Below are 24,679 nucleotides of genomic sequence, written 5' to 3'. Positions count from 1 at the left end.
TTATCATTACTTATGTAAGGTTTATAGAACCTCTATTAGATTATAGTCTCCTTGAGGACACAGACTGTGTTTTGGTCCCTCTGCTTCCCCCATAATCCCTAGAATGGTACTTTATAGATTTTCATAAGCATTTGTGGAATAAATAACTAAAATTAAGTTTTAAGTCAGTTTAAATTCAAACTGATTTCTATGTTTGAAAAATTAGGAAACCAATATATCTAGTACTTTATAACATTTTGTGCTCTTGGTATAGAAGCTTTCTAAATAACTAACATTACTGATTACTTATCTTATATCCCCATGAATTTTTATTTCCCTCTGTCTTGTCTTCCCCTTACTTAAAATGTTTAGATAAGAAAGTTAAGTAGGAAAAAAAAACTATAGAAAACTATAGTTTTCTATAGAAAACTATAATTCAATATAGGCCAAATCGAGTTTTGAACCTAGGTTCCCCAAACTTTGTGGAGAGGGGAACTCCATGAATGGACTTCAGAGGGTGAGTGAGTCAGTAGTTTTTATCCAATTCTCAAAGGCATCTTTTACACAAAAACAAAACAAAACAAGAACTTCAAAAAACCCACTGTTCTAATTAGTCTTCTTTAAACTTCTGGTTTATCCTGGCATTTCAAAAAAAATGTTGCTAAATATGAAAGGCTTTTGTGAAACTAAATTCTATATATATATTAATTTTCGAGATTATAGTTGTCCGCAAAACTACATGCCATAGAAACGGTCATTTAGTACAGTTTGGTAAAAGACCATTTTTTAGAAAGACTTAGAGAAGTGAATGTCAAGGTTGGTTTTTCCTCCCATCTTAGTGAGATACAATACAAAAATGTAAAGTCAGCAGTCCTAAGGGCTAGTATGCAATGATGAAAGAGCATGTTATCGGTTCCGTAAATAATAAAAGAGAGTTAAAGAAACGCTGCCTTGTTTAAAGCTTGCCTGGGGCTTGAGGACACAGATAATGCAATGACTCTGGAATGACACTCTCATTCCACTGAATCTGTACTCATAACTATCCACCATGATTCAGTGTTCTATAAAGTTGTCGATATTACATACCCGATGGGAAACAGGCCTCTTTAGTTTAGGAGATAGTTTTTCCACTTATTAATCTACAAAGCATTTTTTTTTTCTGGTGCTACTCAAATTGAAAAAAAAGAAAAAATCCTCAGCACAGCCATCCACAACATTGTCCTGAGCTGCATTTTTAACTGCATTCCCAAGACCTTAACACGCATATCTTAAGTTCTTTACAAATGAAATTACTTGCAAGGTCTTGAACTTTTCAACTTTCTCTTTTTCCTCATCCTGTTGTTTTTTCCTTCAATGGAATTAACTTACTCAATTATTTCTTCAGCTAGTTTTTATTGAGTAAGTATCCTGTGCCAGGACTGAGCACCATGGATCAAATGATGAGTCAGATATAGTCTTCAGGCAGCCAAACCTGCCCTGGCTATGTAAATAATGAAGTAGAATAAAGCGTTAGTAGATAATCAATATGTCCGTCTGGTATACATGTACAGTAGAAGTATCCAGGCAGAAAAAATAGATTCCTTTCATGAAAATATATATAAGATAGGCATCATAGTCATTTCTGCAAAACTCAAACTGCCATCTATATGTAAAGAACAAGGTAAATATGCACATATGCCAAAGTTTGGAAAATATTTTTACTTATGTGCCCTTCTTGAAAACATTTATTTTAAGAAGCATTCTATATGGTAAACTAATATTTGACAAGAGAGCCAGGACTATCCAATGGAAAAAAGATAGTTTCTTCAATAAATGGTGCTGGAAAATTGGATATGCACATGTAAAAACTGAAACCGGACTCCTATTTTATACCACTCATAAAAATGAACTCAAGTGGATTAAAGACTTAAATATAAGGCCCAAAATAATAAAACTCTTTGTAGAAAAGATAGGAAAAAAGTCTTCTTGAGATCTTGGCAATGACTTTTGAATATGACACTTAAAGCACAAGCAAAAAAATAAACAAGTGGGGCTATATCAAACTAAAGAGCCTTCTACAGAGCAAAAGAAATGATCGTCAAAATGAATAGGCAACCTACAGAATGGGAGAATATTTGCAAATCATATATCTAACAAGGGGTTAATATCAAAATTATATAAAGAACTCATATAACCTGATAGCAAAAAGCAAATAATCCAAATAAAAATTGGGCAAAGGATCTGAATAGACACTTTTCCAAAGATGATCTATAAATAGCCGACAGTACATGACAAAGTTACTCAACATTACTAATCATTAGGGAGACGCAAATCAAAATCACAATGAGATATCACCTCATGCCTGTTAGGATGGCTATCATCAAAACGATAAGAGATAACAATTGTTGGCGAGGATGTGTAGAAAACGGGACCCTTGTGTACCATTTGTGGGATTGCAAATTGGTACAGCCATTATGAAAAACAGTATGACATTTCCTTAAAAAATTGAAAATAGAACTACTGTATGATCTAGCAATTCTACTTCTGGGAATATATCCAAAGGAAACAAAAACACTATGCTGAAGAGATATATATGTCTCCCCATGTTCACTGCAGCATTATTTACAATAGTCAAGATGGAGAAACAACCTAAGTGTATATCGACAGATGAATGGCTAAAGAACATGTATATTGTCAGGAAGAGCGAAAAAGTTTCCCCACATCCTTCTTAAGTTTTTATAGCTGGACTAATAATAAAATTGACATGAGATTAGATTAACAGAAGAAAAATCAATTTAATATGTACATACAGGAGAATCATAAATAATGGTCAGAGAAATGAAAAACTAGCCAGCCAACATTTTATGCTTTCTAAACAAAGAAGCAATAATTTAGGAAGAATTGACGAGACAAAGAAAAAGTTAGTGCTCATTAGAAAGGAATCGAAGCAAGGTTTGTATATTTGTCAGTAAGAAATATTAACAAAATTTGGTTTTGAGTAGTAAATTAAGAAAGAGATAGTAAGGTTTGTTTCCATAGGTGGCTCTTAGGCCCTGGATCTCTTAGTTCTAGTGATAAAGTGTTTCAAGATACCTTTCAGAGGGGAGATTTATTTCCTGCATTCACAGAGACAGGGAAAGTTAATGTGCCCTTCTTATACTAGCTGTTTGTCAAGTAACTTTACTTTAAATAATAGTATGGCACTGTGGGACACTTTGGGGTGGACTGCCCTGGACCCTGACAATATACAGTGTACTATTATTTAGCCATAGAAAAGAAGGAAATCCTGCATTCATGGATGGCACCAGGGATGAAGAAGCTTCCTAAGGAATGAAGCTTCCTAAGGATTCAGCATGAAAGAACTGGTATTAGGGAAGTGCAGAGGCAACAAGGTCTATAATTATTTCAATAGGAACAATTTCCAAAGAGCTAATATATTTTGAGTAATAGTAGTGTTGGTATCTTTTCCTTGCTGAATGAGATAGAAAATTAGCCAAGAATAACACACTTGACAAAGAAAATGAAGAGATAATTTCTGGACCTGTTCAAGAAGAGACGTTACCTGGACATTAGAATGAATCATCACATGTACTCATTGGACAATAAAAAAATACTTAAGTACCTCTTCTCTAACTATTATACAAATTGTCATCAATCCCTAGACATAATATAGGCTCGTGAGTTTTTTTTAACTATATTATTTAATCAAAGGGTTGATACAGTTAGGGGCCTTGCATATTCCAGGGATAGCCCAGTGAGAATCAGCATTTTGTCCATGGATTGCCCAAGAGGAATGGTGCCATCTGTTCCTAGAGACTGTTCAGCTCCCATCTGCTTGCGGGGAACAATATCCCTTTAATGGTCTGAGGACTTCAAGCTACTTAAAACATTGTTTGGCCATGGACACCTAAAGAGGTGGTAGGAGTATGGGAAGTAATGTCCTCCCTTCCACTGTGTAGAAAGAAGTAAACAAAATCAAACCAGCTGAAAATCTCTGCCAGGTCTGGGACACCCTTGTTTCAACAGTCATAGTCACATAACAATGTGAAAGGGTTTTGAAAAACTTCAAAGTAAACTAAATTCTATAATAAAGTCCACGTAGAATATGACATTAAATTTAGTAGGTAAAAGAGGTCAACAGGAAGGTAGGGTTATGTTGTAAAAAGGAATTTTATTTTAAATTGTTTTTAAGAATTTAGATTTCATAAAAAATTGTGTGAGAATAGTATTATATGTGTATGTGTGCACATGTGTTCTAAGTATCTGTTAGAGATAAGTATGAAATCATAGATATATGGGTTTTTCTTTAAAATACTTGAGAGGTGGCAAAGAATGAGAGATGATAGATAAAATGATTGACAAAAACAATAATTGTGGAATCTGGGTGATGGGTGCTTGAGGGACTTAATGTACTACTCTCTTTGTATGTTTAAATTTCTAAATTAAAAAAAGAGAAAAGATTCAAACAAGTCAATTGACAGAAAAAAGATTCAAACAAGTCAATTGTCAGGCATAGGAAAGATGCTGTACAGGTCTTCGCTACATCAACGTACCTCTCTTTTCTTCTTTGAATTCTTATAAGCACTTTGCATTACTCTGGGTAGCCAGTGTATAATATGCTTTGTAATAGTAATTGGATTGTAAGCTGTGCTTAGTCTATGTATTAGTCATTTTTTTTTATGTCCTACAAGGCGTAGCCCATAATCCCTCACATGATTTTTTTCCATACTGTATATCCAGCACATATGGTATGCTCTCAATAAATATTTGTTGAATGAATAGTAGATGTTTAATACATACCTGCCGAATTAAAGGGATAACTATATAACAAATGACATTGTGGATTGAAAAATAATATTGACTACGTGTTTCATCACCAAAAAGGATTTATTTGGGAAAAAAGAAAGGTTGCAACCCAGTGCATGCAGACATGACAAGCCACATTCACACTCTGGCCTGCATGCCAAGATTGAGGAGTATTTATAGAAGGGAAAAGGAAATTAAGGGAAGGGGAAGTTAGAACCATAGAGTTTTATTGTAAACATAGAATTCTTCCTGTAGCGTTCTGGTGTGTAGAGTTCTCTGCATTATGTAGAGTACGAGAACTTCTGTAATCCTTAGCTCCTCCCATGGACTCTCCTGGCTGATTATTTAAAGTTCCAGTTAGTCTTTATCAATATGGAATAAATTTTCAGCTCTTGCTCCTGGTAACTATTTCTTCATTGGGGAATGATAAAAATATTTTCCCCTTATAATCTCATTTCTGAGAACACAGGTGTCTTTTGGGATACCTTCGCTGAATTAAGGATTTTTCTCACCCCTTCCTTTCCTTGGGGAAGAACTGTTTCAGGCCTTTGGGAAGATAATGTTTAGTGTTATGCCTTGTTCCATTATCTGTTCCTAGGTCTTTCATTTAGAATCTTTGTAAACACAGGTGTATAAATAGAATTGTTTTCAATGAAAGGGAACCTTACCCTAGTGAGCCTCTGAGCAGTGTGTTCTGCACCTGCAGAAATAAAATTTGAAAGAGATAATGTACTGAATTTTAATCACATTTTGCCTTGTTACATATTCACTGTTTGGAAACATATCCTTTATTGTGGACTTGTTAGTACAAGGGTGGTGCTGCCAATTAAGCTACTGAATGGCCTGGGAAGTGATTTGACTTTGGGGAATGATTATAGTGTTGTGTAAAAATAGCAGATTCTTAGGTTAAAGTAAAAAAGTTTGGTAAACAAACTTGCTGAAAGCTGATGTCATTAGAAATACTCTGTGTGTGTGTGTGTGTGTGTGTGTGTGTAAATTTATAAAGTTGGATTTTTGTCCAAAAACACAGGAAGGGATCATTTAGTCAACAGCTTTGTATATTAAAATTTTTATAACATCAATTTATTTAATCAAATTGACCAGTGAAGGGGACTAGAATTTGCCACCCTCAAAATATGCCTCTGGCATAAGGATTATCTTGAGCTGGTTATTTTTTAAGAACCAGCAGGGGCAGGATAAAGCTCTCAGAAAACCTACCAGAAGGTACCCTTTCCTAAGGGACATTTACATTTATAGGGGAAATCTCCATTTGTAAAGGTGTCTCCCTCTCTATACTAGGAAGAGGAGAAGGAGGATTAAAATCAAGAAACTGATATCAGTAGAGAAGGCAATGACCTAAGTCTGCACAACAACCTTATCTTTGTATACTGTGCTTTGTTTGGTAACTTCCCAAAACTTACTCTCTACCTCTGACATCTGTTATTTTTAGCTGGAAATGATATTTGATGTGGTGTCTTGGGCCATTTCCCGGAGTTCCTCAGTTTCCCTGGATCTCCTCCTCATATATAGGAGGTATACATGATATTAAACTTACGTTTGCTTTTCTTCTGTTAATCTGTCTTTTATGACTGGGGGCTCTCAGCCAAGAATCTAGAAAGGTTGAAGGAAAATCATTCTTCCTCCCCTACAGCACCAAAGACAGTTTAACAGAGTTCTTAGAGCTTTTCTTTTCTTTTTTTATTTGCCTTTTTAGAAAAGTTATTCTGACATTTAACATATTGACTGTTTCCACAATTATTTTTCTGAACATATTCAATGCTTACCTAATAAATATTATTTGTTGTTTTTAAAAGGAAATTATATATTTAAAAAAAAAGATGTTAATCTTATTAGCCATTATTTTTATCTTTTTTTTTCAAACCATGACCATTATGTTTTGTTATGATTTTTGGAAGGCTCTAGGTGTTTTCTTCATATTAGGATATGGAGTTTCCTAAAAGGTGGAGAATATACAAAGATGAAAGAATGAACACCTGCTGTTCTTCATCTTCATAGGAAAAAACAGTTAATCTAAAATCTAGAATACATAAATTCAGTTTGCATATATGTTAAAATTTTTAGAGATTCAGCATAGCATCGTGTGAGAGTTCCCAAATTTACCTGTTCATAAGAATCTTCTGGGAGGGCCCCTTGTTAAAGTAGATTTTTTGGTCCCCGAGGCCTGCTGAGTCAAAATCTGTTACAGAACAGAGTCCATCCAGCACTAGCAGAGCCAAACAATAAACACCGAGAATTGCATGGAGAAATATTGGCAGTTACGAATGGCGTCATCCAGGAGATCGGGAAGCTAATGCTCAAAGGCCCCGAATCCCTGATGGCGTATAGGTAGGTTACAGATTTTATAGGGCAAAGTCACAAGATACTGTGGGTTAGGGGTTTGGGTTGTCTTGGAAGCTGATTGGTCGGAGGTGAGGCGTAAGGGTAATGAATTATTTCTTCTGGTCTTGAAGACCGTTCTGAGGTCTATTTCAGTGTCCCTCTGTCCAGTGTCATGGGAAAGTAGCTGGGGGCTGTCTTACTACCTTAGGCCTCAGGAACTGAAATATAACAGGTTAAGATGTTATCTTCAGTCTGCCGGAGGTCTGGATTGTCAGGTATCAGGGCTACTGTCTTCTACTGCCTTGGGGTTGCTGTTTATCTAGGATAAAGGCTATAGGTCTCTGAGGGGTGTGTGTGTGTGTGTGTGTGTGTGTGTGTGTGTGTGTGAGTAAATAAGGTCTGAGTTATGTGGAGGGGAGGCTCTGAAGAGTGCACGCTTCAGTGCTGGATGGGCTGTTAGTTTGTCCCTTAACCTCACACGTTCACTTATATGCAACTGGCAATCAGATAGTGAAAATAAACACCCAGCTGCTGAGCAGATGACTGGTGTGTGTGCGTGTGCGGGTGTGCGTGTGTGCGTGTGTGTGTGTGTGTGTGTGTGTGTGTGTGTGTAAAGAGAGAGAGAGAGAGAGAGAGAGAGCGGGGGGTGGGGGGGAAGAGAGAAATGATTTCTAGAGCTAAGATTTAAGACTAAACAATCAAAGTCATAAGGACCCTCAGTTTCAAATCTCTAGGGGAACGGACCTGGAGTGTTTACTAAACATGAAAACAATGAGTAGTGGCTAAGAATAGGTGTTTGGGCCTAGAATATCTGAGTTAGAAGCTTGATTTCACTTTTTCTTAACAGGATATCCATGGGGGAAGGTATTAATAGCTCTAAACTCAGTTTTCTCATATATAAATTGGGGGCAATGGCAATGTGTGTTAAGAGAGTTGCTGTATGGATTAGATGAGACGGTAAACTCTGTTAGCTAGCATAAGTGTAATTAAACATAATTTTTCCTTGGTGAAATAGAAGCTTTCAAGATCTATGGATTGAGTAGAAACTGTCCCAGCACCACCACTTTTGCATTGCTGGAGTAGAAAAATTAGGAGCATCCAGCAGCTTAATCCCTTTGGAGTAATACAGATGTGTAGACTTTCCTTCAATCCTTCATCCCACCACTTAAGGAGGAGCCATTTCCCGATTTAACTAGACATCGGATTAGCCAATCCTGCCTCCAGAATGCTGTATTTGCCTCCGAATCTACCTTTAACACGAGGCTCTTGCTGGAGAGCCCAAGGGCAAGTGAGGACTTCATCTAGTTTATGAAACTGGGTTTGTGCCTCCTCGCTATAAATGTTTATACATCTGGAAGAATTTATTGTGAAGCTAACTTTGTTTTTCACATATTTTGGTAGTGAGTTGTAGAGAAGGATGCTTTTAACACTCACCGGCCTTTAATCATTAGAGGCTACTAAGCAGGAAATACTGAGAAAAAAATGTGACCAGTTTTGAGTGACCATTATTAAAAGATAAACTGAGATATATTAAGATTTTTATTTGAGCAAAAATTGATTTGAATTCAGCAGTGCCAAACCAAAAGTGGTTAGGTTAGGAGCACTCTGCCGATAGGAGCCAAGGGAAAGACTAATATAGAGAAGGTGCAAGCAAAGAAAGGAAATTATTTGATAGGCTATAGCATAAAGCCTAGTTGGCTGTTCGTGATTGGTTGTCCTTAGCATTTTGATTTCATAACCCTGAGGCATTTACATGCTTAGGTTTTGATTTGCTTACTTAGACCACCCAGGCATTAGTACCATCTCAGTCTAATAGCTTCCTGTTTAATTAATTTAGCATCACATCAGTTTATTTCAATTCTCAAAGACCTTGCTAATTTAATCACAAATTTTAAAGCTTGAAGTTCAAAATCTTAGGGAGTTTAACCTTCATTTTTTAGTTATTGATTTCATAGTTTGGTGTCCATTCTGATATGTCTGCTGTCATGACTCACTGGATTAAAAAAAATTAGAATAACACCCTTGCATTAGAAAATAAAAGATCAGCAAACGCTTGAACACATAATTTTTTTTCTTTCTTTTTGTACCTCATTGAATTGCTGGAAGAAGACGGAAGATAAAATAAGCTAGAAGCATAGAATTGAACTCGATCTTTGGCAGAAGAGGTGATTGAGGCAAAATTCAGAGATAAGATCCAGAAAAAACTGAGACTGTTGATGGATCTGAATAGAAACTGAGGTTCATATTATTAATTCCACAGGCATCTCTTAATTTTCTGTTGATAGTAAGTCTATTAACATCCTTATTGTTCTTTACGTAACTGTTCTTGAATGAAAATTTTTATTTTAAGGAATTTATAGTTTCATTTGCAGTTGTAAGAAATGGTACAGAGATTCCCATGTACCCTTTACCCAATCCCTCTCAATGGTAATATTTTACAAACATTTTAGAAGCTCAGCCATGATGTCGACATTGATGCAGTCAAGATGCAGAACATTTCCATCAACACAAGGGTCCTTCCCCAATGCCCTTTCACAGCTACACCCACTTCCTCTCACCACAACTCCCTCCTTAAAGACCCTTGGCAAGCACTAATATGCTCTTTAGTTCCACAATTTTATCATTTCAAGGATGTTATATAACTGGGTTAATACAATATGTAACCTTTGGTATTGGCTTTTTTTTTTTTTTCCCCACTCAGCATAATTCTCTGGAGCTTCCCTGAGGTTACTGTGTGTCAGAAGTTGGTATATTTAGGCTACTTACATATAATATATTGATATGTATTGATATATTAAGGTGTATGTCTACTATTTTATTTTTTTGCTTTATGTTTTTTTCTCTCTGTGTATTTCTTAAACATGTTTTAGAATTTCATTTCGATTTATCTATATTGTTTGAGTGTCTTTTTGCATAGCATTTTTTAGTGATTGCTCTAGATATTATACATACATACATTTTTCACAATCTACTGGTATAATTATTGTTTTTTAGTTTGAGTAAAAACTTACCTACCTTTCCGTTATTTTATTCTCCTTTGTTTATAAATAATTATCTTGACTATCTGCTCTATATACATTTAACCACATCAGACTGTGTTATTTTTGCTTCAACCATCAATCACCTAATAGCTGATTTACCTTTTCCTCGCTTTATTCTGGCTTAACTACAACTCAACCACCCCACTTATTACTTATAAAATACAAGTCAGAGATAAAGTGCTATAGATGGAACCACTTAGCTGAGCTCAGGAACTATAAAATAGCTCCGTCCTCAGGAGGGCTGGATATGGGAGTGGGGTCATGTTCAGTAGGGAGCAGGGCAGTATTTTAGTTCTTATTTTTTTCCCCCGTAAATTATCTTTCTCATTTTGTTTGGGTTATGAAATATAAGAAATTTGGCATTCTTATCCAGAGAAGTACAAAATGCATTTCAAAAACAAGTATAACACTTTAAAAATTAGTTTCTGTTTTTCAATATCTTTACCCTTTCTTTAGGTTTCATGCTAACGTACATAGTGTTGCAAAAATGAGAGGAAATTACTTCCATGGGGGAAGAATTGTATAAAGGTGCCATTTTACAGGGCTGTTTCAGCCCCATAATATGTGGGCTGAATTTTCTACCTTTATGCACTCAGCAGGGTCCCTTTCTGCAGGGCTCAAATTGCCTCACTGTTAAACTGTGGTTCTACCCTGCCTTTCTGAATTCTCTCAGATAATTCAGAGATAACGCTTCTTATGAATTAGTATGCAAAATTATTTGTTTTGTTCTAAAGAAATTTTCTAAGAAATCTGCTCAGATATATTATTTTTCTTTTATTCTGATTATCTTGGTTTCTTTCAAGATGAATAAAATGTAGATTTATTTCCATTAAAAATTCAGTGTTAATAAAAGGAATTGTAGCTCTTACCACAGTCATCATAAGTAATTTCCAACAACAGTTAAAAGTATTTTGGGGAAAGGGGGACTTCATGGTCAAAAGAAGTTGAGAAAATGCTACATAATCTGTTTTTTTTTGTATATTTATATAGTAACAACTCTCAAAAGTTGCATAGTAAAGAAATACCTGCTTAACTTTGTTTAATCTAGCATTTAATGACATAATTTTATATAATTAAATAATTAACGCTTATTTACATAATTTCTCTCCAGTATATTTTATTTTGCTTATCATCAATCAATAACAGTGTATTAATGCCTATTAAAACCAATTTTAGCTTGGGAAATATAAAAGTAATTTATTTGGTGCCTACACTGTGTGCTATATTATACTATGCACTGGTATAGTTAATCTTTCTTGGCCCTTTAAAGGTAAAACAAATCAGTAACTTTACTGTTTCTCTCCTCTATAGAAGTTTTCTTTTCTTTTCTTTTCTTTTTTTTTTTTTTAGGCGAGGCAACCCTTGATTGACCTCACAGATTTCAAGGACCTTGTCAGCTTACAATCCCTTATTTTTTATTTTATTTTTATTATTTTTTATTTTATTTTATTTTATTTTTATTATTATTTTTTTTACTCCTATTAGCACCTGGTCTTCCTAGGTGATCTCTCATCCAAGTACTAGCCAGGCCCAACCCTGCTTAGCTTCCAAGATCAGACGGGATTGGGCTAGTTCAGGGTAGCAGGGCCGTAGACTAGGAAGTTTTCTTAACCTGCATCCCATAGACCTTTTCATGAACAGTCCCATAATTGGGTATGGAATTTTGTGTAAGGTGTGCACATTTCTGTAGAAAGGTCTTATTGTTTTAAAATTAGATCTTCAAAGAGTTATGTGACCTCCCTAAATGATTAAGACCCACTCTTCTGTAGGTGGTAGTTGCCACCCTTTGATGTTGTTTTTCCTTTTCTAAATCAAGATGGTGCATTAAACAGAAATTTAGGTGTCTAAATAAGTTAGGAAGGTACATCATAATATATTGATGAAGGCATTTAGGACATTGATTTTTATTTCAACTACCTAGATTTTATGGAGTTTGTATAAAAGGGCTTGAGGAATCATGCTCTATTTTTTTTATATTTAATATGAGATTTGAACTTCATTTTTCATTATTGCTACAGATTCCTGATGTATTCATTGTTTTAAAATCTATTTGTTAATTCACAAATGGTTATTAAATAGCTACTATTTATCCTATGGCAGATACTATAAAAAAAGGAAGGACCGTCAGGTGATTTTAAGAGATAGCTGTTCATTTGAACTTTACGTTTCTCTGAAGATAATTAGTAATATTAATATGCCAGACAGGAAGCTGCAGCAGAAAATGTTGGCCCAATAAAAATAACAGAAATCGAAGAGATGTATGTTTGTTAGTTTGTTGAGCAGCCCTATAACTAACTTACCACTGTTCTCATTACTTCTTCTGTTTTTTTTTTTTTTTTTAAATTTTATTTTATTCTCATTACTTCTGACTACTATTCTGGTGTTCCTTGGCTCTATATTAAAGTTCTTCCCATTAATGACTATCCTTTTATTTTGAATTTGAGTCTTAATTCTACAAAATTTCAACTTTTATTCTGCTACTACCCCTATCCAATCTCTTGTTGTAAGGAGTCTATTTTATATTGAAAACAGGCAGGGCCTATTATTTATCTGTATTCTATAAAGTGATGTGGGCATGCTTTAGGTCACAGGGTATAATTTTAATAATTTAAGTGATCTGCATGGGAATGTGGAATGGCTGGGGGTGCAGAATCTGAAACCTTGACCTTAGTAGCATCATATTTTAAACAGCTGAATTAATTACTCTAAGAAAATAATGTACAAATGCAGTAACATATGAAGAAAATGTTTCCTTGGGAGAAAAATGAGCTAATTATGGTAAAAATATTTCAGCAGAATCAAAACTGCATTCTTTTAACGTGAAATCATGAATAGAGGTAAACTAATATTTCCAGAATTATTGACACTCTGTACACAATGTGTGTATTTTTCTTGGCCCTAAATATTTTTTTCCACTAAATTAGATTCATTGCAGTTGGCAAGATTTTCAGAAAGAGCACGAGGTTATTTGTGGGATGAGTATTTGACAAGTTCACACAATGTACAGTTCAGAGTTCAAAGTTGAAATCTCAGTACTGTTTTTCTTGACAAGAATTCTCCCTGGCAAAGAGCCTAGGAAAATTCTAGTAGGTTTCCATGCATCCCACCCAATATTCAACTAATATTATAAAATCAGTCATCAGTTGGGACTAACTAATTGCTTTAGAATTATTTATCTGAATAAGATGATTCTTTATTAGTCTTGCTGTAAAACAGGGCATATTTAATTGAAAGACTCAAGTACTCTTTTGCCTAAAATTTGGTGAGAAATTATAAATGTTAAATTTGTGTTTTGAGAATGTAAAATTTCTTAGACAATTGTATTATTGCTAAATTATTGTTATAGAAATACCTAATCTATATATCTCAGTATAAAATCTAAGTAGGAACCTCCCAGAGATGTTTATGCTTTAACTTCGATGACATGTTCCTATTGCATTCTTACTATGCCATCAATATTCTTTAGCTGTTAATTTCTTTTGGTGGCTCTCGTTCTGAAATTTTATATCATTTCAAAGTATAAACTCTGCTTTATGAAAATCTTAAGCCACATTCAGATAGTATAGACTCATATTGATTATTATAGTATGAATATAAATTTGATTTTTAAGAGCATGAGCAAGCTATGAAATATTGAATAACTAATATGATTCTAGTGGAGTTCTTTTTTCTTTTAATAGAATTAAATCTTGTTTTTTAGAAGAAGTTGATTTAAGATTAAGAGCTGTAATTTTTAGTGTGTCATTGCAAGACATTATGTAAAGTGGCCATATTTGTAACTGTGCAAGGTTTAGGTAAAAGCAATAATCTGGATGCTAAAGCTAAAATTCGGAATGCAAACTTTTATGTTTTATTTCCAAGTTTTCTTTCCCATGTACTCTGCATTCTCTCTGCCTTTTGTATTTATTTATTTTTAATAATAATTTTGTTTTTCAATTACAGTTGACATATAATACTATATTAGTTTCAGGTGTACAAACTAGCAATTAAACATTTTATATAATTTATAAAGTATCCACTCCAATAAATCTAGTACTATCTGACACCATACCAATTAGTACTTCTTAATCCCTTCCTCTTTTTCACACATGTCCCAACCCCCTCCCATATGGCAACCATTAAAATGCTCTCTGTATCTGTGAGTTTGTTTTGTTTGTTCGTTTATTTTGTTTTTTAGATTTCACATGTAAGTGAAATAATATGGTATTTGTCTTTCTTTGACTTATTTTACCTAGCATAATACCCTCTAGGTTCATCCATGTTGTTGCAGATGGCAAGATTTCATTCTTTTTATGATTGAGTAATACTCTATTTCAAATACCACTTCTTTATCCATTCGTCTATTGACAGACACTTAGGTTGCTTTCCATATTTTGACTATTGTTAATAATGCTGCAATGAACATGTGAATGCATATGTCTTTTCGAATTAGAGTTTTGGGTTTCTTCAGATAAATACCAAGAAGTGGAACTGCTGGGTCCTTTTTTATCTCTTTTTATAGCCTTTGTTTTAAAGTCTATTTTGTCTGATGTAAGTTTGATACCTCAGCTTTTTTTATTTTTTCATTTTCACGAAATACTTTTTTTCTTCCTTTTAGTTTCAGTCTCTGTGTGTCTTTTGATCTGAAATGCATCTTTTGTAGGCAGCATATTAAGGATCTTGTTTTCTTATTAATTCAGCCACCCCTTGTCTTTTGATTGGAGCATTTAATCCATTTACATATATTTATTTTTATTAAATTTATTGAGATTAATTGGTTAATAAACTATATAGGTTTCAAGTGTACAATTCAATAATATGTCATATGTGTATTGCATTGTGTTTACCACCCAAAGTTAAATTTTATTCCGTCACCATATATTTAATCCCCTTTACCCCTATCTACCTCCCTCGCTCCCCAAATCAATTTACATTTAAAGTAATTGTTGGTAGACATGTAGGTATTGCTATTTTATTATACATATTTTTGAGCTTTTCTCTTCCTTCTTCTCCCCCTCCTCCTCCCCCTCCTCTTCCTCTTCCTCCTGTCCTTTGAACACTTTTTTTAATACTGGTTTGGTGGTGATGAGCTCCTCTAGCTTTTTCTTGTCTGGGAAGCTCTTAATCTGTCCTTTGAGTCTAAATGATAACTTTGCTGGGTAGTATCATCTGGGTTGTAGGTCCTTGCTTTTCATCACTTGAATATTTCATGCCAATCCCTTCTGGCCTACAAACTTTCTGTTGATAAATCAATGGACAGTCTTATGGGAGCTCCCTTGTAGGTGACTACTTTTCTCTTGCTGCTTTTAAGATTCTCTGTCTTTAGCCTTTGTCATTTAAATTATGATGTTTCTTGGTGTGGGCCTCTTTGGGTTCATCTCGTTTGGGACTCTCTGTGCTTCCTGGGCTTGTACGTCTATTTTCTTCACCAGGTTAGGGATGTTTTCTGTCATTATTTCTTCAAGTAGATTTTTAATTCTTTGCTCTCTTTTTCTTCTGATACTCCTATGATGTGAATGTTTGTATGCTTGATGTTGTCCCATAGTCCTCTTAAATTATCCTCATTTTTTTGGATTCTTTTTTCTTGTTGCTGTTCTGATTGGGTGTTTTCTGCTACCTCATCTTCCAAATCGTTGATTCGATCCTCTGCTTCATGTAATCTACTGTTGATTCCCTCTAATATATTCTTTATTTCAATTATTGTATGCTTCATTCCTGATTGGTTCTTGTTTTCTCACTCCATTTTTATGTTTCCTATCTCTTTGTTGGAATTCTCATTGACATCCTTGAGCATCCTTACAACCGGTAGTTTGAACTCTGCATCTGGTAGATTGCATGTCTCCATTTTGTTCTTTTTCTGGAGCTTTGTTTTGTTCTTTCATTTACGTGTTTCTTTGTCTTCTCATTTTGGCTGTCTCCCTGTGTTTGTTTCTATGTGTTAAGTAGAGTTTCTATATTTCCTGGTCTTAGTTGAGTTGCCTTATATAATAGTGTCCTGCAAGGCACAGGGGTGCAGTGTTCCTCATCACCTGAGCCGAGTGCTCCAGATGTGTCCCTTGTATAGGTTGTGTGTACTCTCTTGTTGTAATTGAGCCTTGATTGCTGTTGAAATGTCAATAGGAGGAATTGACTCTCAGGATGATTGGTTGTGAGGACTGGTTGTGACTGCCATGGAGGCGATGTTGTGCAGGGGCTGACCCTACAGAGCAGGATTCTCTGTAATGGGGCTTTGGTCTCTATTGAGCCTGCCCTATGGGTATGTTGTTTGTGGAGGTGGTTCATGGTATTCTGGTGTGGTCTGAAGTTGGCCACTGGGGGGATTGTTTCTGGGACCTTTTGAGAGGGGCTCTGATGCAGGCCAAGGTGAGCAGCTGCCTGTGCCCTGCCTGAGGCCATTTGGTATGAGCTATAAAGTAATCTGCAGATAGCTGCCACTTGTGCTGGGCTCAGAGGCTCTTGGGAGAGTCTAAGCTGTGAACTGAGGCCAGCTGCTGCTAACGCTGAGCTTGAGGCTGCTTAGCTAGAGGCACGAGGCCTACCCTGGCCAGATGCTGCTTGTTTGTGGTTTATGAACCTTTGAGAGATTTTAGGAAAGTCCATAGCATGAGCCAAGATAGACCATTTGAATGGAAAAGCCATTGGAAGTGGCTTGGTTGTGCCTACAAATTGGGTGGGGTTGGGTATCAGGTAATTACCAGGGCAGAGCAAATGATGTTAGTTAGGTTGATCAAGATCGATATGGTGCTGCCTGGGTTGGGGGAACAATGGCTCTGCCAGCTCTTAAGTCTGGGGGAAATCTGCACCTCCAGCCCTCGCTCAGAAGCCAGATAATTCAGTTCCTCTTCATATGTCCCTAGTGCCTTACAAGCTGCTGCCCCGGTCCTGCAGCTCAGAGTCAGTGAGTCCATCAGCAGGTAAATCTGCATCGGCCCTTTAAGAGGATCACCTGTGACTCCAGAAGCCCTCCGTCTCACTTGGCCACAATCCTCTCTGGTTTTCAAAGCCAGAAGTTATGAGGACTTCTCTTCTCAGTATTGGAACCCTGGAGTGGGAACCGGATATGGGGCTGAGACCCCTCACTCCTCATGAGGGATATTCCTTCTGATTTGTAACTGCTGTACGTGGGTGTGGGACCAACCCCTTTTGTATCTCCACCCCTCCTACCAGTCTTAGTGCAGCTTCTGTATATCCTACTTATAGGTCTTCTGTTCTGCTGGACTGACTGCATGCTATTCTCAATGATAGTTGTTCTGTAGTTTAGTTGTAATTTTGATGTGGTTGTGGGAAGAGGCAAGCGCAGGGTTTTTCTATTGTGCCATCTTGACAGGAAGCCTCTGCATTTTGTTTTTAAATTGGTGCCATCTAGAACCTGAAGCTTTATAGCAAAGTTCCTTTTTTTTTTTCATTGAACAATGTTTACAAATATTTTACCATCATATATTTTTCATTTTACTTTATTTTATTTTTTGTATTTATATTCATAACTGAGATTTAGTCATTCATTAATATAAATTTAGTGAACATGATTTATGTACCAGGCATTGTTATAGTCCCTCAGAATTATTAATGAATAAGATAGATAAAAATTCCTGCCAAGTTATGTTTTTATTACAGCAGAAGAGAAGACAATGAACAAAACAAAGAAATCCAATGGCCAATTCTCAACTCTTATCTTATTTGACTTCTAGAAGCATTCCGCATAGCTGATCTTTTCCTCTTACTTGCAACACTTTCTTCACTAAGCTTTGGGATTGTCCCAGTTTTTCTTCTCTGGCTGTTCATTCTCCATTTCCTTTGCTGGTTCCTTCTCAGCTTCTCAGTTTCTTAATATTGAAGTGCTCCAGGGTTGTCTTTGAACTTCTGCTTGTCTTCTTTGCATCCTCAATGATTGTTTTTATTGGTTTGGCTTTAAATACACTCTCTACTCTGACCACTGCCTACTTGTTAGTTTCCAACTCAGACCTCTCCCCTGATCTCCAGATTCATTATTGAACTGTTTATTCCATATATCTTCTTGAATATCTGATACACATAAACTGTTTGGCCCTCCCAAATCAGCTTGTCCTGCAAGCTTTTCCATTTTGGTAAATGATACCTCAGCCAAAAATCTAAGAGTTATTATTCATTTCTTTTCTTCCAACACAGCTCTAAGTCATTGTCTTTTTGATCCCATTACACCTTGTTTCCCAATTCTAGCCACTCTAGCCTCCTTGCTGTTCCTGCAATACTCCAGATTTGTGCCACACTCAGCCCTTTGCTGGAAATCTCTCTCAGATTTTCTCCTGGATCATTCCCTCACATCCTTTAAGTTTGTTCCCAAAGTCATCTCCATGAGACCTTCCTTGACCAATCTATTTAAAAATTAACCCCCTTGTCCCTACAGTGGCTGTTTCTTCTTGAAGTTCCTTGCTAAGTTTTTTTTTTTTAATTGCATTTTTATCCCTGTCTAACATGCTATATATTTTATTTACTTTACATTTATTGCTAGCTCCTCTTCCACCAGAATGTGAGCTGCATGGGATGGAATTTTCATGTTTTGTTCAGTACCTGGAAATAGTACCTGGCATGCAGTAGGTCCTCAATGGAATGTGGCGCTCTAGCAGTAGAAAAGCCACATCTTTGCAGGGTTTCCCTCCCTCCCTCCTTTCTTCAGTACTTCTATTTTTCCCCTTTCCTTTTCCTTCCCTCCTTCCCTCCTTCCCTCCTTCCCTCCTTCCCTCCTTCCCTCCTTCCCTCCTTCCCTCCTGCCCTCCCTCCCTCCTCATCCACTTTTTTGAACAGGTTTGGAGAAGCCACTGAGTTAGGGCTGATTTTTCTATTGCTACCTCTGTTTGGATTAGCAGCCACATACATGGTTTTATGATAAATCTTTGTCTAGCCTCCCTAAGATGTTGGCTGCCTGGACATCATAGAAAAGCCTCTTTATTTTCAGGGTCACTGCCCATTAACCTACAATTTGAATTCTGTTGCTGGCTGCTCAGTAGCCATTGAATGCCATTGAAATGTGACTGCAAAAGTTCTTCTATTTTAGGAGTGGCTTATTCCTGTAGTGAGTGTCATAGCTGCTGCCTGCCAATAGGACTCTGGACGGCCCTCCTTTACTTCCCATGATACTGTGCTATCTTCACAGAATCATTTATTTTCTTTCTTGGTAGTGAATTGTATGCTCATGACGATATGAACATTTTCTGAATATCAAGGCATAGACTAGTGCTTAGATCACAGAAAGAACACAATAAATATTTGTTGAATAAAGGAAGGAATGTCTGAATCTCACTTAAAAAAATAAAGATAGAAAAATCTAAAGGCAAATAAAGATGGAAACTTTTATGACAATAAAATATTAGGAATTAGCACTTAGTTCTTTTTTCATTTGTTTCATCTGTGCTATTTCTAAAAGAAAGTCTAGTTTTTGGCACAAAGTTTCCAGTTCTTATACAATGTACACCCTTTTTTTTAATATATACTTTTGTCCATGTTAATGAGAATCTGGAGTTGGATGGAAGGAAATAAGTCTGCCTAGTTTGCCGTCTTACCCAGAATATTTTCATCAGTTTATTTTTAATAAAAAGTATTTCTTACCTTTGTTACTTACTTTGTATGCCTGATAGAGCACTAAATAACTTTGTATGCTCTCAAGGAACAAAAATTTACTCTCATCAAGGAAACTGTAAAAAAAAAAAATCTGTTCTTAGTTTAGCAAAGCAGATATCGAGCAATTGGTTTCGTGTACCTATCGTCCTTAATTTATTTTGTTCATCTGTTCTCACATATTCAAGACTGTAGAAGAAAAAAGAGTGGTAAAAAGGCTAAAGATGTGTGATTTCTCCTAAGATTTTACACTGTGGAAAAAATATGAGTGTATCATGTACCTGAGTGATTAAACCAGGCATTTTATATATGTGTGTAGATATGTCATTTTCTTAATGAGTGGGCAGTCTTCTTAGTAATATGTCCCAATATCTATAGCTATGTATTCCTAAAAATGATCTGTGGTGAGAGCTAAACTCTGCTTCTGAGAATGGAAGAATAGAAGAGAGAAACATTTGTGGAAAAATGAGAATACTTTTAAAAAGTGCTTCAAGTCTGCTCTCCTCAGTTTCTCAAAACTATAAACAAATTATTTTATTCTTTATATAAAAGCACAAATGGCTTTGGTGGTTATAAACAAATAGTTTACTTATTTGTCATTGATTAAATTACTTGAAAAACATTCCAATTATAAGCAAATAATTATGTCATAATTTCATGCTAAATGTTTAATTACTTTTTACTAAAATCTTAAGTATAGAGTATTTGGTTACCAATTTGGTATAATATAAAAATTACATAAATAAATATCAATTAATTCGTTTGCCCTTGGAGTAACTTTCTTATTCAGAACAAGTTAAAAAGAGGATATCTAATTTTTATTTAAAATTATAAAATTATTTTGAGAACACAGTTTTTAATTTAGAGAAGTGTTATTTTTTGTGCAACATTGGATATCTTGTTAAAATTTCTTGATTATAATATTTATATGTCATTATCTTATTAATTATTTGTATGTTACTATTATTTTATACCTTTATTAGATGTATTCAATACTTTGTGTCACCAGTATCATCAAGTCAAATGCTGCCAATTTCTTCCATTAACATATGCCATACTTTTTAAACAAATCTCTTTGATGGCTAACACAGTTCTGGCCTCAGCAAGTGCTCCATAAATATTTGTTAATTTGTCAATTTATTCATTCTTTCATTCGACAGCTATCAAATGCCTATTATGTAGAAAGTAAACTGTACACTTATGTCTATTTATGCCAAAATATACATTTTGGATGTTATACCTTGTAAATTATTTTACAGATGTCATTTGACGAGCAGCTGTTCTTAAAATAATGTTCTAGTCAACTTAATTTTTATTGTTATAAATATTGGTTCACAATACTCTAATATGGATCTAAATAAATAATGTCACTTATTTTAAGGTAGTAGCAGGAACTATTTTTTGATGCCTGGTATTTGAGCTCCTTTCTCCTATAATGACTCTTGTTTTGTAGCAGGACATGTGCTACAGAGTAAAGACTACATTTCCCAAGCTTTCCTGGAGGTGATGTTTGCAGCTTCCAGACATTAAAGGGAGGAAGGGTTGTCTCTCTGCCACCTTTTTCCCATCCTGCTGCTTTGAAAAGTGTTTGTGGTAATAAGTTATCTTTCACCATGTGGATAATATCTTAGAAATGACAGAGATATGAGAGAGAAAGAGCCTGAGTACTCCATAAGAGCCCTGGACTCTCACCTCCAGACTGTAATGTGAAATGACTAAACCTCTAATTTCTTTATGTACTGTATTTGAATCTCTGTTACACATTCCACACTGACATTCTAGCTAAAATAGAATTTGAAACCAGAAGCGGGTGCATAAAATGGCATAACCTAGATATGTGGCATAATATGTTTAACAGAAAGCAGGAGGCAGAGACACAGATATTGGAAACTAAAAGCTGAATGATTCCTTGATATGTTTAAGCAATGCATTGATATAATTGTTTTTTGCAATATTTTAGAAGGCAGACCACATGGTAACTGAGGCCATAAATAATGTTAGGCGGAATCATGGGAAAGCTGCAGAATCTTGATGCGCGTTGGCTGTTTCTTGCCCTTCTTGCAAAATCCTTTGATAGAGATGAACTCGGGCAAGAGCCAGTCTGCAAGCAGGGTGAAAAGGAATACATTTCTGTTAAGAAAGGCTCTTTGTGTCAGGTTAGCAAAATAATTTCATTGAGAGTCCTATAATTTAAGGCCTTTAAGGGTTGAAAAAGTCAACTCCTTCTGTACTCCAAACCAAGGCAATTATAATTGGTAGCTTCAAAGCCACTGCCTTAGTAGGAGATAAGCCACTGCCCTGCCAGATTTGGGAGCCAGACCAGAGGCAAAATCAAATTAAGAGTATCGATTTTCCACCCAAACAAAATGATTCGGATAGCCTGGATGTAGCTTCCATCCAGAAAGCGGGTAAGCAGAGCACACAGGGTAATGAAGAAAAGACAAGTATCTTCAGGCTTAAAGACTACATCTAGATTAGATCTTTGGCTATCGTTTCTTTTATATGGAACTAATCCAAAACAAATTGCCTGGAAGCTTGCTAAGGTTTTGAGGGAATTGTATGGGTAAAGAACAACAACATAGCCTGCAAAAGCTTGTAATTGTTTAACCCCTTAGAAAATTTCTGGGCTGCCAAATCTGGACCAGCAATGACATTGCCATCTCTAAGAGCAATCTTTGTAATACCTGCTTGATTCATGGCAAGGGAGGACAAAAGAGAGCAAACCACCTTACAGAAAGTAGAACTAAGGGCTTTGGAGGAAAACAGACATTTTTCCCCAGAAAGCAGAATCAGGGGCTTTCAAATGAGACTAACGAAGGAACTTACCTTATCGTTGAATCAGGGAATATTTGTAACTCCTACATAGTAGGATTTGACTATTGCTATGACCTAATGACAGCTATATGTTTGTCCATCTCCTTTTGCTCAGTAGGGATGATTTAGTTTGTCATATCTACTTTCTTCACAACCCTTAAGTGCTGAGTATGTTGGGGACAAGATAAACTTATGTTTTAGTTTATAGGGTGTCAAACCATGAGGTTCCACATCCATGCTTAATGAAAAGTACTATACCCAAAAGGAGAGATTTTAGATGACTACAGTATCCAGTGGGACTTTGGAATTTTCTCCCTTGTGAAAGTGATCAAATATATTCTATGTGAAGGAGAGAGTTTATGATGAATATTTCAGTTGCCACACGAATAGAATTTGTCAACTAGTGATAGTTGTACTCAAATTTCTATTCTCTCCTTCTTTAACAGAGATGTAGCCCCTGATTTTTTAGCTATGTACAGGACTGCCAAAAAAAATGAAGTAACTTTTCTTACCATCTTTGTAGTTATGTGTGGCCACATGACTAATAATCTGGCCAATGGTATGTAAGGAGACTTAGCAGGTGCAAAATCTGGGATGTGCAAAATCTGGAATTTTATTAAAAGGAAAGAGTTTTGCATTTCTGTCCCCCTTTCTCTATCTCATTTCTGGGAACATGGTTAAGATAGTGAGCTATCTTGGAATGATAAGGATGATTTTGGGGGGTAGGATAGAGCAACAAGATAGAAGCTTTTGTTCTTGGGTAACTTTGTGTAGCAGGGCCACTATTCTAGCCCTGTACACCTGAAGGATATTGCACAACGGAGCAATATCTTTTATCATATTGAGAGTGTTGATATTTTAGGTCTTATATCAGTCAGCTATTACAGTGTAACAAACCATATAAACATCTCAGTGGCATACAAAAATAAACATTTATTTTTTGCTTGTGCTTTTGTGGGTTGGTTGCAACAGCTATGTTTTATACTTTAGGTAATCTGGTAAATTCTGCTTCATATATCTCTCATTCTTCCTCTGAGATCATATGCCTTGCCAGAGTGTGTATATTGCTGGTAGCTAAGAATTATGATAGCCAGATAAATGACTGTAGTGAATTATCCTACATAAATTTTATGCATTTATGAATATCATTTAGGTGAAAGAGAAGTTGAATGATGTTTCTGAGATGTACTGTAGTATTGTATTGAGTGAGAATAAATGACTATCATTGCTAATGGTAGTGTATCTACAGAGATTCCTGTCATTTTGGTTGTCTCTCAACCTAAAACTGTAAAAGGTCTGGGAATTGACTCAACTTGCACACTAACAAGTTAGCCTATTATAGTTTCATAGATACTGGCAGGAGACTGAGGTTCCTGGGTCAGAGATAAAGGACAATTGTTAAAGCATTCAGAGTAACCAAAGTATCAGCATTTTTGCACCTATTTTCTAATCCCCAATTCACAGGACAGAAAGAGGGCATGTTGATACCTGCACACTCAGTGAGTAGCACTATAGGAGAAGAATCCTGAGCATAGAGAGCCCCAATTTTTTTAATAATGGGCAGTAAGCATACCTGCCTTTTGCTCCAGAGGAGAGACACTGTCTCTGCCTTTCAAAGTTGTAAGCAAACCTACCTTTTACTTCAGAGTTAAATACCAGATCTTCCAAGGCTGTTTGTTATACAAATATACTTGAAAAGGTATTCTGGAATAAAGGACAGTCAGTATCTCTGCTAGCAACACTTGTAGAAATGAGAGACTCATAGAGAATTGTCTTCCAAACTGCTCTTGCCAAAAAGTCAGTGACATTCTAATTGTTATTCCAGTGGTGACTTTTGTCTGCTTGTCTAATTTGGTCTTTTACAGCTTATAGCACTATTGTCATTTTTTTAATGTTCTGACTTTAATTGCCTTTTTCTCTAGGCTTTATTCTTACTCCTTTGACTTTTTATTTATTCTTTTCTTCATTCATCAAGTATGTTTTGAGCAGTATGCTCCAGGTAGACTTGTAGGTACTGAGAAGTAAAAAATACAGAAAAAGAACCTTTGCTTTCATGAAGCTTTCAGGCTACTTGGGAAAGTTGGATGATAAATAAGATAAATAAATAAAATAATGTATGTTAGAAGGTGGCAAGTGCTAAATAGAAAATT

The 24,679-nt window shown here is 35.6% G+C and overlaps 1 protein-coding gene and 1 pseudogene across 2 annotated transcripts in view; one reads left to right on the top strand and one right to left on the bottom strand.

The window, feature by feature from the left end:
• Window positions 1-24,679, top strand: part of CFAP299 (cilia and flagella associated protein 299) — a 503,911-nt gene that overhangs the window by 45,568 nt on the left and 433,664 nt on the right. The window lies entirely within an intron of this gene.
• LOC112476339 lies at window positions 11,622-11,739 on the bottom strand (annotated as a pseudogene).

This window comes from Pteropus alecto, unplaced genomic scaffold (genome assembly GCF_000325575.1).
Source record: "Pteropus alecto unplaced genomic scaffold, ASM32557v1 scaffold161, whole genome shotgun sequence".
NCBI classification, from domain to species: domain Eukaryota; kingdom Metazoa; phylum Chordata; class Mammalia; order Chiroptera; family Pteropodidae; genus Pteropus; species Pteropus alecto.
The sequence above is the reverse complement of the archived record's forward strand: the minus strand, read 5'-3'. Positions and strand labels throughout refer to the sequence as shown.